This window comes from Rhynchophorus ferrugineus, unplaced genomic scaffold (assembly GCF_030347505.1).
Source record: "Rhynchophorus ferrugineus isolate W39M unplaced genomic scaffold, kcgeb_rfMv2 rfM6, whole genome shotgun sequence".
NCBI lineage: Eukaryota > Metazoa > Arthropoda > Insecta > Coleoptera > Curculionidae > Rhynchophorus > Rhynchophorus ferrugineus.
The window spans coordinates 9,435,925-9,454,566 of record NW_027472585.1 but is presented as its reverse complement, the minus strand read 5'-3'; the positions used below and the strand labels follow the sequence as shown (position 1 = coordinate 9,454,566).

The 18,642-nt window shown below is 32.1% G+C and overlaps 1 protein-coding gene and 1 long non-coding RNA gene across 3 annotated transcripts in view; one reads left to right on the top strand and one right to left on the bottom strand.

Annotated features, from left to right (window-relative positions):
* Positions 1-18,642, top strand: part of Shrm (Shroom) — a 536,569-nt gene that overhangs the window by 337,524 nt on the left and 180,403 nt on the right. The window lies entirely within an intron of this gene.
* On the bottom strand, positions 11,022-11,383 carry LOC143199201 (uncharacterized). The gene is made up of 2 exons (XR_013006377.1): positions 11,248-11,383; positions 11,022-11,152 (listed from the first exon to the last, which is right to left on the bottom strand). It is a non-coding gene; the product is annotated as an uncharacterized LOC143199201 (long non-coding RNA).

The window sequence follows — 18,642 nt, the reverse complement described above, 5'->3', positions numbered from 1 at the left end:
ATTCCTTCCTAAAGACAACTACAAACATAAATTTACGACCGGGCCCCAGCAGGATTTGAACCCGCGAATATCGCAAAAGTAGGAGGACCGTCCTGTCGCCTTTACCACTGCCCCAAGCAAGCCGACTGATGCAAAAGTTGATCAATATCACTATACCAAAATTTTTCGATTATTTACCAAGCCATCTTTACACAACCAACGAAGAGCTTCAAGGTGGTCTCAAGTTGTCCAAGATTTTGTCTTAAAATATGAAGTAAAGTTAGTAAACCACAGCAACGTGGAAGCAATACAACTACTGTACAACGCGCAGGTAATCTGAAGATTGAGCGAACCAAACCAACCGAACTTGTATGTACTCTTAACCTTAGTTAAGTACTCTAAAATAATTTTAATTTGAGATATACATATTCATGCATTTCCTAATCGTTAAAAAAATATCGATATTTTTTAAAAATATCGAATTCCATATATTTTCTCGGCACCCGACACCCTAGAATAAACTCACGTTTTTTCGTAATAATATTGTTTCATAATATTAATATAATTAATCAATTGATGTAAACTGTATACTAATATAGTATAAATGTCAATCTAACATATATAATAAGGCAATACGTATTGCATGTTGCATATAATTTAAAAGCAGTTTTCGAACGAGTAATTTTGGTAACGTAAAATTATACTAAAAGTATGTCCTTCCTTCTCTGTCAATTTGGAAGCCTTTTTGACGTTTGTTTACTATTGATAACACCCAATGCTTATGATATTTCTTGAAGTGTTCTTCTTCGGACAATTCTTCCAATTCTTGATAACTGTACTTTGCCAGCTGTTCTGGTTGGTTTTGTACTGCTAGGGCATGGATATATACATATAGTTAATAAAATAGTTATTGTTGTTTATTCATTGATTAAATAAAAGGATTTAATTAATAGATTAATATCAAATATTTGACATTTGATCAACTACGACATTTTTTTATAATTTCTATTGAGAAAATCACCATGGAACAAATTTAAATAAATTTTCGACATGTGAAGCCTAAAGAAAACATATCTCAGAAAAGTACTGAAGTGAAAAAGTGAGCGCATTTTTTAATAAAATTATCGAAGCTCTTTATCAGGGCTATTATCGGTTTCAAATTCATTTTAAGAACGAATTAACGGTTCCAGTAAACAAAATTGTTATATTTGGAGACAACCTATTTGAGCTCCATCTGCTGGCAATACGTAGTAATTGTTCGATGTAGATAATGGAAGAAAGAGCTACACGAGTATAGGTCAATAATAACGATAAAATGAATATTCCAATTTAATTGAAACATCAATGGGGACAAGCTAGTTAAATTCATTAGAAGTTATCTGTATTGGAATAAGACAACCACCAATTGTTTAAGACGGTTCAAACATAAATAATCAACTGATTGTCTTGTATCTTGACCGTGTTTATTTACCTGCCATGTTACATGAAACATATTCAATGCATTAGTGAAGTAAATGTTATAATTAACTATCCACCGGTCAGCTGAACAAAAAAAAAACTCACTCCGAACGAATTTGTTATCATGACCATCTCGGAGGTTTTTGCAGAACTTGTTCAATGGGTTGCCGTTATATACTGGCGCGAACAACAGTTACCAGTTGGCGCATTATCTTCATCCTCGCGTGTACCCTACCAGTTGCAAGCATCGCAATATTGTCGAAGTAAAATAGACAACCGAAGAAAGATATATCCAACAACATCTCGGTTGACGCCCAAAAATCTATTACATAACTGTTTGTCACGGAGATTGTTAAGCCATTCGACCCATTCATTATGCAAACAGTCGCCTGTCCAATCTGAAGATAAATGTATACGGCAACGGTTTTTCTACAAACTGTCCCGTGAGTCATCTTGACCATGGATTCGACAGGGTATGACCTTTTTGCCCAGATTATAAACAACTAGTTCGGACGTGACACTTGTGGTTTTATTGACCTATAAAAGTTAGTACTATTATTAACACATAGTCCTAATATATTTAATTTCGTAATTCAGTACGTAGTTTACCTTTGTCCATATTTGATGTACATTGTGTTAAAAAATACCGAGAATTGGCCACTAAATTACAAAATATTTATAATTAATCCAAATGTATTGTACCCCTTAATAATATACCAAGAACTGTACCAACGAATAGTTTAATGATTTAGTTTTTACATTTTCTAAATTCATTTTTCGAAATCAACTATAATTCTCGCCACGAATTCTATTTCATGTCTTCTCTTCACTAATAATACGGACCTCGAAGTCGTAGTATTTTAGTATTGAAAATAGAAACAAGCCATTGAGGTCCATATCTAATGAATAGAGTTATTATTTGATGGTATTTGTTGAGTTTTTAGCTAGAAACCCGATCACAATTATGGCGTTGTGAGATGTAGTAATGAAAATATTATTTTTTTCAACAAGTTTACTCGAACTATGTTCCTCCACCGCAGTGGTTTTAACTTCACCGGAAAATATTGATGGACAACCACAGCAGAGCAAGGCAAGAGAGCTATCACCTCTTCTGTAGCCTTTCCAGCACAATCTAACTGTAATAAAGCCTACGACAAATCGAATACCTTAAGCAAACCAAATAACAAATGAAGTCAAATTCCTTCTCGGTGTAGAAGACAGTTGTCAATCGTATTTGCACCTCATAAAAGGTAAATATTGGATCGTTATATTTAAAGGAAATTACTTAAAATTTGCTAGCTTCGAAATTTCGAATTACTCATCTATCTATTTATTTAGAAGCACCTCAAAATACGATTATCTCATTTCATTAAAGAATCATTTCTGAATATTTTCAGGAAAAAATCTTGATACGTTTACTGCTAATAACGCGCTAACGCGTAATGTGATGCTTTAATTGACGCCAATTACGCTCCAGCGCCTTAGATGTGGTATTTCTAAGCCTTGTATTTAGTTTGGAATTAGTAGGATGCCCGTACAGTTGTATCGGCATTATCGGAAGACTATAGGTGAGTCATTTATTATCATATTATCAAAAAATATTGATATGTCAGGACGCTCTCGCCAAAGTGGAAAAATAGATTGAAGCGTGCCCTAACTTTACAATAAATATTCAAGCAATCGTATTCCAATTTACGACTTTCATTTGTCTGTTGTAAAAAGGTTACTAAAGGCTCCGTCCAAACCTACTTCCATGGTGTTTATCAACGAACATGTTTTGAAAATACGAGAGGAGAAGGAAGCAGAAAAGGTAACGAGAAAGCAATGTAAAAATTGTTATTTACAAAAAAAGAAAGGACACTATTTATGTATGCACTGCATGTCCTGGATATCCTGGTTACTGTTTAGACTGCGCAAAAATTAGTCTTAAGTGACCTCTTATTATTTATCCGAATAGGGTTTTTATTTATTTTGAATTTTAATGAAAATTTGTATAAGCTTATGGTCGTTGATTTATTTCTATTGACTTCTCAATTTACTTGAATAGATATTTAGTTTGTAGTAACATTTACTTAATTTTTTTTTCTTGTTTTTCTGCAGATTTTTTTTACCTTATTTTAGTAGTTGATTCATTCCCATTATATATATAGCTTTGTTATGGTAAATTATATCTTCTAATCACAATGTATTTTCCTATTCTGCCGATTTTAATTCGCCACGCGCTCGCGCTTTATTCGGCCATCGGCAATATAATTAGACCTCAGTGCCGATCACGCTCTGGCGCGTGACACAAAAAATTCTGTAAAAAATTATTAAAATCTAGGCTGAATACACATTAAAAAAACGTTATTAAGAACATTTTAGTGCTGTAATCAGAAAAAAACGTAGTCGGCCTCTAGGGTAAACATTTCATCCCAGATCGGCAATGTATTAAAGAATTTTTCCAAAAAGTTTTTCAGATATTTCAGTAATGTTTTGTTAATTATCAATCCTCAATTTGCAATCAGCCCTCAACAATCATCAGAATTTTCAGTGAAGGATCATAGACCGACTCACCACCGTGTAGCAAATAACAATGTCCACATTTACATTCTGACAAAAAAATCTTCAACCATATAAGGTACTGTTTAATGAATTCTAAAAACTACAAAACGTTATAATAAAAACTAATCGCTAAAAAGATTAACAACATCATTATTTAATTGCCCATATATTACAGTAAACTTAACAAATAATATCCTTTTATCCAGTTAGTTAAAACATAAACTGCATCACTTAAAGAATAAAACGACAGGATTGTGCATATAGCTAAGTTTTTTCAAGTTCCTTTCCATGCAAGATCGTATCATGGAATTTGAGGGTTACACATTGAACCATATTTCTGTGGGAAAGTCGCTTGCAAGAACTGGTTTTGGTGGTACCGAACAAACAAGCATCTCTTGTCCGGTATTTGCTTAGTCAATTAGTTACTTCAATGCACTTGAAGTGGTTCTCTCTGTTAATACGTTATATCTATATGGGGTTGAGGAATGCCTCTCTTAGTTGTTATCGCTTTTTTACATAAATCAAAATGATTCTCAGGTAGAAAGAAATGACATATATAAATTTAACAAAGCTTATTTATATAGATAAGTTATTAATATCAAAGTTAACTGTTAACTGTTTATTAATATTAATTATTTTAAAATATCATTCAATATTACTGTTCTCCCATTTTTTATTAACAGATGATTATAAGTTAATTACACAGTGTTGGTATATCGTATATATTATTATATCTACGAAAATATTATATTTTGTGATACAAACATGAGTTGCGAGATACAGCACTAGTAAATGTATGAACGCAAGTAAATAAAATCCGGAGACATCAAAGAGATCCCTTGTATAAGACTTGAGGCTTCAGAAGAACAATCAAAATAAAATAAACATTATTTGGTAAGCTAACTTTTTATTAATATTAATTATTTATTAAAGTATCATTCAATATTACTTTTCTCACATTTTTTATCAACAGATGATTAAAAGTTAAATACAACGTGTTGCTCTATCATATATAATATTATACCACCGAAAATATTATATTTTATGATAGAAACATCAGTTGCGAGATACAGCACTAGTAAATCTATGAGCACAAGTAAGCAAAATCCCGAAACATAAAAGACATGCCTCGTATAAGACTTGAGGCTTCTGAAGAACAATTAAAATAAAAGAAACATTATTTGTTAAGCTAACTCTTTATTATTATATTATATTTATTATTATTATCATTCAATATTACTTTTCTCATATTTTTTTACTCAACAGATGATTAAAAGTTAAATACAACGTGTTGCTCTATCACATATAATATTATAACACCGAAAATATTATATTTTGTGATACAAATGTCAGTTGCGAGATACAGCACTAGTAAATGTATGAACACAAGTAAGCAAAATCCCAAAACAAAAAAGACATGCCTCGTATAAGACTTGAGGCTTCGGAAGAACAATTAAAATAAAAGAAACATTATTTGCTACTAGCTACAATAAGAAGGCGAGATATCTTTTGCTCCTGATTATTACCAGAGAGTATAATATACATTCTAGTTCCTTTTACAACGTTGACGTATTATAATTGACTGTTTTTGTTTGCCAAACAGTTATGTCCAGGGGCCTTCTGCATGATATTAACCATTTAATTTCTATCTTCGCGCCTAGAACTTAATTGAAATTCATAAAAACCGTTTGTAAATTCTCGCTTCTTGTGTTAAACCACCAATTTGACAGATACCCTAAGTACTTTTTAATGAATAGCGTGGCGATGAGACGTCTTTTCGGCTTAATACACACGTTATTTCAATATAAATTAGATAGTGTTGAATGCATTTTTAACGCCTGCCAAAAACTACCGTTATTGCGAATTGAAAAGTGGGATTTGGTTGGAGATTTCTTTGCGTTGTGTTGGTACCATCATCAGTACAACATTTATAGTTTTTTGGACATAATATTCTTATGAAAGAAGTATTTCTTATCTTAATTTGACTAAAAATCTTTTATCAAAAGAAAAATCTAGAAACATATACATATTTAATGTATTTTAACTCTATGGATATTTTTAATCTTATAAAAATATTGTTAATCTAGTCTGTATTAATCTGCAAAATGACGTCAACATTTGTAGAATGGAGAGTAAAAACAGCGTAAAAATCAGTGATCGCTCCTACCTTTCCTAATATTTGCTTGTCAAATAAACAGTGCTGTAGACTCTGAATTATACTTCATAGTTTTCAGTTTATTCCTAATTTGTTTCATAGTTCATCCTCTGCATAATCTACTATGATAGTGCTTCGTTAGACAGTCCATTTAGTTGAACTCTTAATAAGTAAAATGTGCATCAGAAAAAAACTCTTGTTTACTACCTTTACCTTTAAAAATATTGAATACAATACTGCAAATCTATCAAGTAAGCTCAATTTAGAAGAATTAAAGAAAAACTAATTGTTAAGAGAGTTGAATAAAAACGACATTGTCCTAATAATTAACAATTAACTTATTTTTCATTATGCAAAACAATAATTTAAAAATCTCGTTTAAACGTAACTTTTAACGACTTATAATTTAATGGACTAAGGCATTAACTTATTATCATTCTTTGAATATTCAACCTATACGTTAAAGAAATCGTTTAAAAGACTTTTAATATTTTCTACTAGACATAACCTCACATAAAATATAATTGAACAACTATTTCCTATGTTTAACAATCCAACAATCGTCTTAATTGATAAATAAAACAATCTCCGACATGAATTGAATTGTTTGAGAACATCCTACTAATCCACCATTCGATAGTACCGTAACATTGGTTCCGAATCTGCCTATGGTTTGCATAGAATCGATGCCAACCATCAAAATTCGTGTTAAACTATTAGTTCTACTACAGCTAATTACTAGTCGGTCCCACTCATCGATCGTGATCGACTCGTTTTTTAATCTTCGTTTCATTCTTCGAACGTTTCTCGGTTATTAATTCTAATTCAATTACATTTCCGTAGGTAATTCGTGTAAAAAGATTCTTTTTTCAGCTCTAATTATAACAGGATCGGTTGTTTTTTTCGGCGTTGTAGACTTATCGTTATGGTATTGTTCAAAGAATTTTCCTTTTATTCGTGTGGGAATCCGTTGACATTGTTAAGATGATTTCTACTGGCGAAAAAAGATTTTGTTTTTCACTTTTAAGTTTCTAAGAAATTATGTGTATTTACTGCGTTTTTGTTTGTGATAGTTCTACCGTAATAAAAGATAGCAAAGTAGAAATGTCTCCAGGAAGCCTGAAGATGCAATAAAATGTGATTTTTCCAATACCAAAAAGCCTGAATCCAAAAAATGGACCGATACCTCATCATTTTTTTATTATTAATTTATCAAAATATACATCTCATTTTTTCTAAATTCCTTGGAATCTTTGGCTTTTCAAGCTAGTAGAGAAGTGGCAAAGAGTAATGACAGGCGGTTCAATTTTTAACAAAAACAGTAATCGGATTCTAATATTTAATGATTACTGGTTTAAAATGAGTTTATATACAACTACTTGGTTAGTTTTTCATTGAGGTTACATAATTATTGCTAGTTTTCTCAAAAAGGAACTATGAGTAATGGAATGAATGACTAACAAATTCTTACGAATGTAAATCTTTAACGCAAACAAGTTTTAATTGCCAATCTCCGTACTTATCAACGCTGCTAGTGTAATGTTGTTCCTCAACTTTGCCTGATGACTTAACTTAATTTTTAATATCTCAAACCAACTCATTTGATTTTTACATTACAAAATTCTTTCTTATTCGAAAGAGTGCACTTCTGAGGTGGCCCCATTTGAACCAAGCCAGAAGCTGATTGGGGGAAGGGAGGAAAATCGAGGGAAACCGTCAAATTTCAAAGACACGTATAACGCTTTTACGTATTTTTTATCTAAGGTAATCCGATATTTGTGTATAATGTTATTGCTGAACTGATGTGACGAAAAATCGGAAGTAGTTTAGTGTAAAAGCCATTCAGTTTGCTTTTTAAGCACTAACCATATCATATGAGAAGCCGTAGAAGTATTGCAAGCATCTGTTTTTATGGTGTAAGGATTATAACATTAAGCTCACACATAGAGGTCGCGGGTTCGATTCCCAACGGGGGCAGTAAGTTTTGAACTTGGGTTGGAACATTTGTCAAATCATCTAGACCAGGTAGGGGAGCCTGGGACCTGAAGCGTTCCTTATTTTCACTCATTTCTTTATTCCTATTTGTCCACATACGAGCTGCACTTTTACTTGGGCTATCCATAGTAATACTTAATAAAATAACTGCGTAATTTATTGAGTAAATATCTAACACTAAAAAGAGAAAAATAAAATATTTTTAACCAAAAAATTGAACCAACCGAAGCAGTACAAAAACAAAAATTAACAATAATAAACAATAATTTTGTGACATATACACAAAATTAAATTAAGAACAAAACAAATCGAATTTATTACTCGGCACCGTCGGCAAATAGATTTACGTAGGTATTAAGCTACATTGTGTGTATATAGTAGAACATAAAATAGGTATAGTAGATAGGTTAAATAAGTTTTTTGTTTATTTTTATTTAGTTATTGCAACGATTATTATGTACATATTTTTTAAAGCCTTTTTTTGTGTTAATAATCTAAGTTTGATTATTTTTTAGTGAGTCGGTAATGTCGGTTAAATTTTTTTGTTAAAGATATTTTTATACAATACCGATTGACGAAATGTATATGAAGAAACGTTGAGAACATTTATTTCAAATACTTACGGTATTATATCCGCTGTATATCGAGATTTCATCAAAATTATAAAAATAAATGTTATTATTACATACAATACGCAGTAGCCAATTTCATTACGAATATCAGTGTAAGTATTTATAGTATTAATAATATCAGTACAGTACTAATCATAAGATATTGAGTAAAACTAATGTACCTGTTTATTGTAAACGTACACAAATAAAACCCTTTAATTTCAGGTCAAATACTAATTTTAGATCAATTACGGCCCTATATATAATAGTTACAATATCCAGAAATTCAAACCAATTAAAAGTAATTTAAAGTTAATGAAATTAAAATCAAATGGGTTTATAATTGATATGAAAAGTATCTTAATTAATATGTTAATTTTTCCTCTGTTGATTAAAATATATAATTTACCGAAATATATTCACCATTACCATATTTATTACCTTAATGAAACGACTCTTTTCAAAATCAACATAATTTTTTTCCGTTTTTCATCCTTGCAGTTGACTCTGACCTTGCCAGGTCATATTTAGAAATTATTCACGACGCTATATCATTTCTATTTTTATTAAATTTTTATATTTCTGAAAACTGTTTCTCTATTATTGTATGCATTCAATTACATGAATATTGATTATAACATATATTTTCATTATAAACACATTCTTGCTTTGCATTTAGCGAGAATATGCTACAAAACATTAAAATTCTACGTCTCTCAGCTTCACATAGTCTGAAACCCCATTTCTAAGCCTCTGATTTATTCCTAATGAGTCAAATATAAGTACGAGTTCTTCTCGCACTTGGTATATAGTTTCAGACAATAATGATTTCAATACTGCGTTTTTATGACTGAAATCACTCAGAAGTAAATCTTTCACCTAACTCAAATTTCTTTATTTTAAAATAAATATAATATAATAAAATATTTTAAGATCAAATATACTTATATTTGATGCTCTGAAATAGTTACTAAAGTTCTGAAAATACTCTTACTTTTGATACTTCTGTTATAATGTTCAGTTGTGTAGTAATTTAAATTTATCAATACTTAATATAATATAATATAATTTTAAGATCAATAATTGTGCAGTTTTTAAAAGTAAGTCACTTTAAAAGTCAGACCTATTACTAAAAATTAATATTATATATCAAATATATTTCTAATATTTGTAGAAAATATTGTAAAAACGATCACTTAATCACTTTTAAATTGTCCTATTTACTCTGTTGTGTGAAAAAAATTATAAACACAATAAATCGTGGTCGAATTTCGATCACTGACCAATCACTGGTGAAAATTAATAAGACATGTAGATGAAAGAAACTGAACCACTAAAACCATATGTGATGACTAAACCACGATATTAATATCTAGAGATGTACATGATTTGCATGGCACAAAATGTTATGGTGGGTACAGGCCTGAGCATTCGGGGCGAATTTCGTGAGAAAATTGAAAATGCGCATGAGCAGAACTGAATTCGGCGAACAATCGTGTTCGCCACAATGACTTTCAGGGATTGGCGACGAACAGAACGCAGTTCCAGGAGCCGCGGATCTGGCCAACAAATTTGAGCGAACGTGGAAAAAATTAGCGCGAATTTTGGTTTCAAAAAAATATCCATGTTTTTCCTTGTAATTTAATTATTACTATAAAGGTGTCTATTTTTCGGTTTTATATCTATTAATGATTAATAATAATACATATAATTAAACAAAAACCTCGTAAAAAAAACACGAAAAATTAAAATATGTATATTTTAGTTGCAGGAATCTGACATAATATTTAACTTTGATTTCTATTTTGCAAATGGTAATTACAAAAGAAACGTGTCAAAATTATGAATTGTTTTTCTTATCTTTTCTGAGGGAATTCTTTATTTTTAATTTACTCTCCATAGTACAAAATTTGTGAAACAATATGAAAAAATATTTCACAACTGGTGTGAGAAAAGATGCTTAATAATAATCTCATATAAAATAATTAACAACATGAAAATATTAAGTTCGCCAACTAATTTTATTTAATTCATAGAACAATGCAAACCTTTTAAAATGTGACGAACACATCAACATGTAAAAATAACCACCCATTAAACACACTATACTCAACAATCGCTTCTTAACTTCTTTCCAAAAAGAACCATATCTTCGACCTAAAATATAAAGTAAAACTCATTAAACACAGTAGTTTTAGAGAAAATAATCACTTACCTATATTATTCTTTACGCTTCTTTTTTCAGTTTTTCCAGGTTATCTCTCAAATGTGCTTGTTACCAAGTTTATTTTTTACTTTATAATTTCAAAAGATACTAGAATATTATCCTCTTATAAAGACTCTGGCTCTTCCATCCAAGTCATCTTGCACTTATTAGGTTTTATTTTTTCAGACTACTTAGCCATTCGGTCTCAAATAATTTAAACTCAGTTAACAAATATTTAACCTTCAAAATAGTAATAAAATATCTACAAAATACATCATGCAGTAAATATAAATTATCACCTGTTTATATAATTTCTGTCCTATCATTGACGGATGAATTGCCTGATGACTCCATTTATACATTTTGTCCCACCAAATAAAGGTAATATTCTTAATTTAAGGTTTTATGATGTCTACCTCATAGTGAAATTTACACTAAAGCCGTATAACACAAGAGTTTTATGTTATATTCTTACCATATACTTCAAACGAGCCGAATTTCAATATTATTCGTATTTTCTTCTTCATCATAACTTTGTTTATTATGTTACCAGCCATATTTACAATAATTTGATACTCTTTTACAAACGACTAGACGGTATATATTATTTTAGCAATAAACATTGCTTTTTAGAAAAGAATACTACACGTACCGTTGAAAAATGATTCACAAGATATTTTATTTTGGCATGCCATTGTGAACTTTTCACATGGTTATAAACAAAAGAATACGGGGTTGCGAACCAAACGATGAAAACCGTCAAATGATTTTGGAGACCGAAACTTTCCGAGAAGAACCGAATGCCCAACGAATTGATTTCGATCATCGCGAATGGAGAGATTTTCGCCGAATCTATGACGAATATTCGTGCAGGTTCTCGCGCAGACCTCGAACGTTCGCTTCGTTCATCTCTGTACTCACCATTATGATGAGTGGAATCATGAAGTGCGCGACGAAACCGAGAACGAAAAATGGTGGGAAGCCTACACGATGGAGTGGCCTGTTGACTGGTCAAATCGCTGGCATGACGATCGAACTCCCGCGCAGCCGGCTATGGTCATCGGACCCAGGTCAGGCATCACCGAGAGATAGCTATATGAAGGTGATGACTTCACCTTTTAGGTTCGCCTATGTTAAGTTCACGGATTTCTTCTTCGTCTTCTGCTACGTTGTACCGATCGGCTTCACGAACGCTCTCTCAGTTGTCCCGTTTAATATGATTAAAACATCGATGAGGCAGTATGTATTTTAATATTAATACATATTTTTTCTTATAGAGTATAAGATGTTTTATGTAATCATTATTATGATTAACACGCTATGGAAAACTAGTAAAAAGATCCTACATTGTTCATAAAATGAACTATTATTATTATTACGATAATACATGATAAAAATATTATGATTTAATGAAGTAAAACACTTTTTAGATTCGTCAATTCAAGCTATTTCACTACATGTTCCTGATTTGAGAATGAGAATGAATGAGATTGAAACAATAACATTTTCAGTGTCTTCAGTACGCATGAGAAGTTGCCATATAGAAGATAAAGAAAATGTACTTCAAATTTTGCTTCAAATACATCAAAATGTATTAATATTCATAGAGAATATCGTGCTAAACTAAGAACTAGAAGTAAACATTTAGTTACAGTAAAAATAACAACGCTTAAAGTATATTTACAATAACTGTCAACTGAAAATTTAATATCTTCATATGCATCATCTTCAGAACTCAATAAAATGCAAAATCTTGAAATATAATTGAAAACAAACAATTTTAAATTACTTTGACTAGACCAAGATAAAAAAAAACATTCAAAATTATAACCACTAATAAGCTAAAATGGTAAAAAGTGTTCTTCAGAATATTGTTGTGGATAATAATATAGTTTATAATATGGCTACAAGTATAGAGAGAATTGACAAGTTATTGTATTTTAAAACAATCTATACAGAACCAAACTATGATATATACTGACGCTACTGTTAACAGACTCTTATTATCTCTATAGCACTTCTAGCAATGTGCAGTAAGGTAACTATTTTATAAACGGATATATAAGAGCACCCTACAATCTAAAACTCTCTGTTTCTTACACTCCATCATAGGAGATGTTTTTAACTGATGATCTAATTCACATCACTGGCCGGATTACTGCGAAATAATATCTCGAAACCCTCATTAATTGAGTTGAAGAATGAGTTGTCAGCTAAATTGTTAACATTTGAAAAATGAACGCAGGGAGCTTTATAGTAGAGAGTGTTCAGTGTTCTCAATTTTGTAGAAATATAGGAGGAAGCTAAACTTGAACTCAAAATGGATGTAAAATTTCTCTAAACGCTAGTGAAAGCTGTCGAAAACTATCAAAACAAATCGTCTTACCAAAGAATAAAAAGCATCATAATGAATAGAAAAATTGCTAGCTATCTTAATGTTTATGTTATAAAATAAACTGTAACATTAAATCGCTAGATATTTACTATCGATATGATTAAAACTCAAAAATCCTTGCTCTAAAAAAATTACCTTTTTTTGTAACAAATCAAATATCGTGTGTTTCAAAATACGCCACATACTGCCAATCGAGTGAAACAAACATGAGCTGAATTCGATGTTAATAACGAAATAGGTTTCAGGATATATCCCATGATTAATCGTTTTTTAAATGCATTTTTTTCGTAACACAAAACCGTACAATTTGTTATCAAATATTGTTGTAAATTAATAACTCTCGTATAACCTTTGATTTTTTTTGTAACAGCGTTAATATAAAACAACCTTGATATTTCAGGTTATTGTCTTTATAATATCTTTAAACTGGCTTTCAGAGCGTTTTTTTTTGTTACTTTTATAGCATTCGAGTGTAGGTGAAGTTGTTGTTTTCCTTTAATATAGTGAATTTTCGTTTGTTAAATAAAATCGTAAGTTAGTAAAATCATTGGAAGAAGGAAACCTCATATCTTAAACTTGGATTAATGTTGATACAGCGATTCTTGCAAAAATTTGGAGAATATGAAGTGAGATTATATATTATTTAATACTAAGTGATCCAACATTTTGCCTTAAATGAGGAATAAGATTACTAAATCATAGAAACGTGGAAATGGAAGTATAGTATATTCAAAGTTTTTTTTACTAATGCGTCGTAGATATTTGTGACGTTAAAACATTACGATGTTGCCGCATCAACTCTGAGTTTTAATTCACTTTGGCTTTGACATACAAAAAAATTCCAATCTAAATAAAATAATTGAACAAAAATGTTACCAACTATAACTTATTTTAACATTATAATATATCTCAAATCTATAGTTAATTATACAATTATACGTAATAATTTATAGGTACCAGTTAAAACCTCTTATCACTATTGCTTTCAAGAATTTTGCATACGTCTGACAGCTGGTCGTCGTCCGGTTGTCAGATGCACGCTAAATTATTCAAAATATAACTAATATTTTAATAATTATTACAGGTTAGAAACCGACACACATTATTTTAGCCCTTTATTTTGATAAATTTTAAGTTGCTGCGTTATATATGATATTACTTTGTTTGAAAATGCCGAAAACAATAGATATTCAGATAACACCACATAATGAATATTTCGCTTCACTGTCAGCTGGATGATTCTTTTCTTTTTGCGTTTGGGATTATCGTGATCAAGCCAGTCGAATGCCACACAAAATTATTCGCTTCTTGGCTACCAAGTATTTTTTTAAATTTACTTTTACATCGTTACTAGTCGTTGACAACTAACCTACAATTTATCTTTACAATAACTTAAGTCAAGGTATCTATGTAAAGAGGCCCATCGGCCCAATTTTAGTCTCTGGTGTAATAAGTTTTATGTATTAACACTGCTGTTTTTATATTAAATGCATCTGACTACACTACACTACACAAGATCAAATGCTTTTGTCTTGGTTTCCTGAGTGAGAGTCGGTATCAGAAGGTCTCGGTGTAAGTGATCAATCATGTAGTATCTTGCTGCATCTACAACACTTCTTTCTTTGTTCTGAAAAACTAGTATTGTACTTGTCGTTTTCGCGAAACATCCCCATAATTGAACTCCGTATGTCCATATAGGTTTCAGTATTTCCTTATATAATAGCAATTTATTATGTAGTGATAATTGTGATTTTCTTACAATTATCCAATACATTTTCCTATATTGCCTGGCAAGTAATGAAACCATTTTCATAAGCTGCTGTCAAAATATGCTTTAAGAATTTGAGCTGAGTTTGAGTTCAATAAGTTTTGAAATAAATTAAAGCGGTTTTATGACAATGACATGAAAATTATCACTTTTAAGTGGATGAAACCGCAGCTGACAAATTAAGACACGACGGAGCAGTATCACAATATACTTCGAAAGGTGTTTGATGAGTTTCGGTAGTAGATTTCTTCTAATTAAAGAACTAAAATAAGGAAGGTTGAAAATGAAATTTTGAGCGTTCCGTAATTAGAAACTCAAACAATACTCAATAGTACTAAAAGGAAAACAGTAATTTTATTCGGAGAAATATCAAAATCATCAAATACAACAGTTTATACCTTGTATGTTCATCACCAGCAAGCACCTAATACAATCCTTCATCATGATGGTTCAATTTTTTTATTTATTCTTTTCTTAAACATCATGTTAGACAAAAAGCAAAACACATTAGAATCAAAATAAAACTATACTGGTTAGTGGGAAAATACCTTTAACTTGATCTAAAATCAAAAAGGTTGATTTGTAAGACAATTATAAAGCTAATTTGGATCTATGGGGTGCAAATATGGGGTTTCCCTAAAAATTCAAATCAACTAGTCATCCAACGCTGTCAAAACAAGGTTTTTTGATTGATTAGCAATGCTTATCGCTACGTAAGGAACGAAGAACTGCATGATGACCTGGAAATTAAATGGATTTGCGAAGTTTTCCAGCATTTCGCCTTTAAACACGAAAGAAAATTACTAAATCATACTAACGTGGAAGCAATCCAACTATTGGACAGCGCGCAGGATGTAAGGAGATTGAAGCGAACCAAACTATACGAACTTACATAAAATATACCTTTAGTGTAAACTATAGCTATAAGTTATTATAATTTTATAATTGAGGAATACTTATTGATGTATTTTCTCGCACTCGTCTTGCTTGTGAATTAATCCAAGTACAAATAAAATGTAGTAATAAATTAATTTATAATTAAGATTGTACTAAGCGTATCTAATAAAGATGTTATAAAACAAATTCTGTTCTTATATTTATTTTACATCATTATTGGAAGAAAATAGCAACAAAAAATATAATAGTACTTTAACAAAACTATCTTCTTTTCTTTCAAGAATCTAATCGATTGTTACTGGTATCGCAGAAACTGATACCGGTATGAAAGATAAACTCGTAAAGAGATATGGCCACCTACTGGATCTTTTTCTAATAAAATAAATTCCACCGAGAGCGCTATTGCAGCAGGCCCATTTCACACTCTAACAAGCGCATTACACCAAGATTATAACCGTTCATTATAAGCTGAAATAAAGAAAATTCTCCATTGTTTCGCCGCGGTATCGTAAAGAACGGTCAAACGTCGAAGTCACTACGTCTATATGGACAGTTCACCGTATCTTCAATCAACCGATATCTCCAATCTTAGTGGAACTACGCGCGGTAGCGAGGAACTGTTAAGACATCGGAAAACTGAAATGTATATCACATATGGCTCGGAACCGTGGCTTGGCTTGCTCTCCAAAAGACGACAGTAAAAGGACATTGGCGTGCATGCGGATTGGACAGTATTGCTCATGCGCATGTGTTGTGAATTACATTAACATATTTCAGCCACGCGTTACTGTTTACTATAGCTGTGTTTAGGCAGTCATTTTTAGGTTAATTTTTGTCACCAAAAAAAGTTTGTTGTATTAATATAATTATTTATTATGTAATTATCAGTTGACAATGCGAAAATAAATGTTTAAGATGTGAACACTAAGTTTGCAGGAACAAATTATCTATCGAACGAGGGTATATTTGTTTTAGATAACATGAAAACAGAACTTGTTTGAAGACTGTAGCAAAAGTAAGAATGAAGAATGGTCATACTATATAACTTCCTGATTTTCCAGATACTTCAAGAGTAGATGAGTACATCATCAAAAAGTAGATGTTTAAATGAAATGTCATGCATTTTTGGGATAGTGTAAATATAAGATATAGCTAATAGAAAGTTTGAAATAAATTGATAACATACGATTTTAAGCTTTGTGATTTATTATTTCTTTCGGTTTATATAACTCTCCAGGGCAAATATATAGTGCAGAATAATCGTATAACAAATGTAACCAAAAAAATGTAAAACAAACCAAAAAGCAATCTAAGTAGCGTTGGGAACTATCGATTGAAAACAGTCGATAGTCGCAAAACAGTCGAAGCAGTCGATAGTCAAAAAACTAGCGACTTTTTTTTTTTTTTTGTTCTGGCCTAAAAACCAGGCGGTGGAATGCATGACGCATACCTGGTCGCGGAGACTTGCCCTGGAGTGACAAGTTGGACCGGGTTATGTGGGACTGCCTCTGGGCTTACCAATACACTAAACCGAAACCGCCTCACAGTTGACCCCTGTGGATCACTACTGCTACTGCATTAAATTTGGGGATATGGCACCCGCTGATCGGGCAGCCGTTATTGGGCACGAGAGCCCGGCGATTCTATTGATTCGCGAACCTGAGTTAACACACAACTGGGTACTGTTGTATGGGGGCAAAAGTTATGACTGTAGCGACGGATGAGGTCGTTTCAGCCTGAAAAAGGGGGAGAGCTTAGCGGTGACGAGGTGCTAAGCTCCCAGCATGTCGACCAGCTCGCGAACAAGCGCGTTTTCAGAAGAACTTGAGCTGAGTTGTTGTTTGTGGAATGATTGAGATATGAAGTGCTTGATTTCTGGAGTGTCAGTTTCCCTATGGATTTGATTATTTCTGACAAACCATGGAGCGTTTAATATTCTCCTGAGGAGCTTATTTTGGAAAACTTGAAGCCGTTTGACCTGGTTGGGTGTAACAAACTTGAAGTAGACATTAGATCCGTAGAGGAGTACGGACCGAATTAACATCTTGTAAAATAAGCATTTGATGGAGATGGGAAGCCTGCTAGAAGGGCAGATCAGAGGAGATAGCAGGTTTGCTATCCCCGAACCTTTTTGGATTGCTTTCTGGATTTGGGAATGCCAACCGAACCGCCGGTCGAAGTGAAGACCTAGGTACGTGACGTTATCCAGCCATGGAATTATTGCGGTGTCGATCTTAAGTTGCGAGACGCGCAGTGCGTAACGCTTCTTGTGGAAAATGATGGCCTGGGTTTTCAGGGGGTTGATTTGCAACCTCCAGAATTTGAACCACTTGACCGCATGATCGAGCTGCTTCTGTAAACGCTCATGAATTGTAACTTCGAACCTGGCGGCCGTGAAGAAAGCAGTGTCGTCAGCGTAAAAGGCGACGTCAATATGCTCTTTTCTCGGCATATCTGAAATAAAGAGATTAAATAAGGCTGGGGCCAGCGGGGAACCTTGAGGTACGCCAGCATCGATTTGTTTACGACTGGAAAGTGACGCCCTGATCTTGACCTGGAAAGATCTGTCCGAGAGATAGGACTTGATGAGAGCGGTTAGGTCTTCTGGGAGGCCTAACCGCACGCACTTTGCGA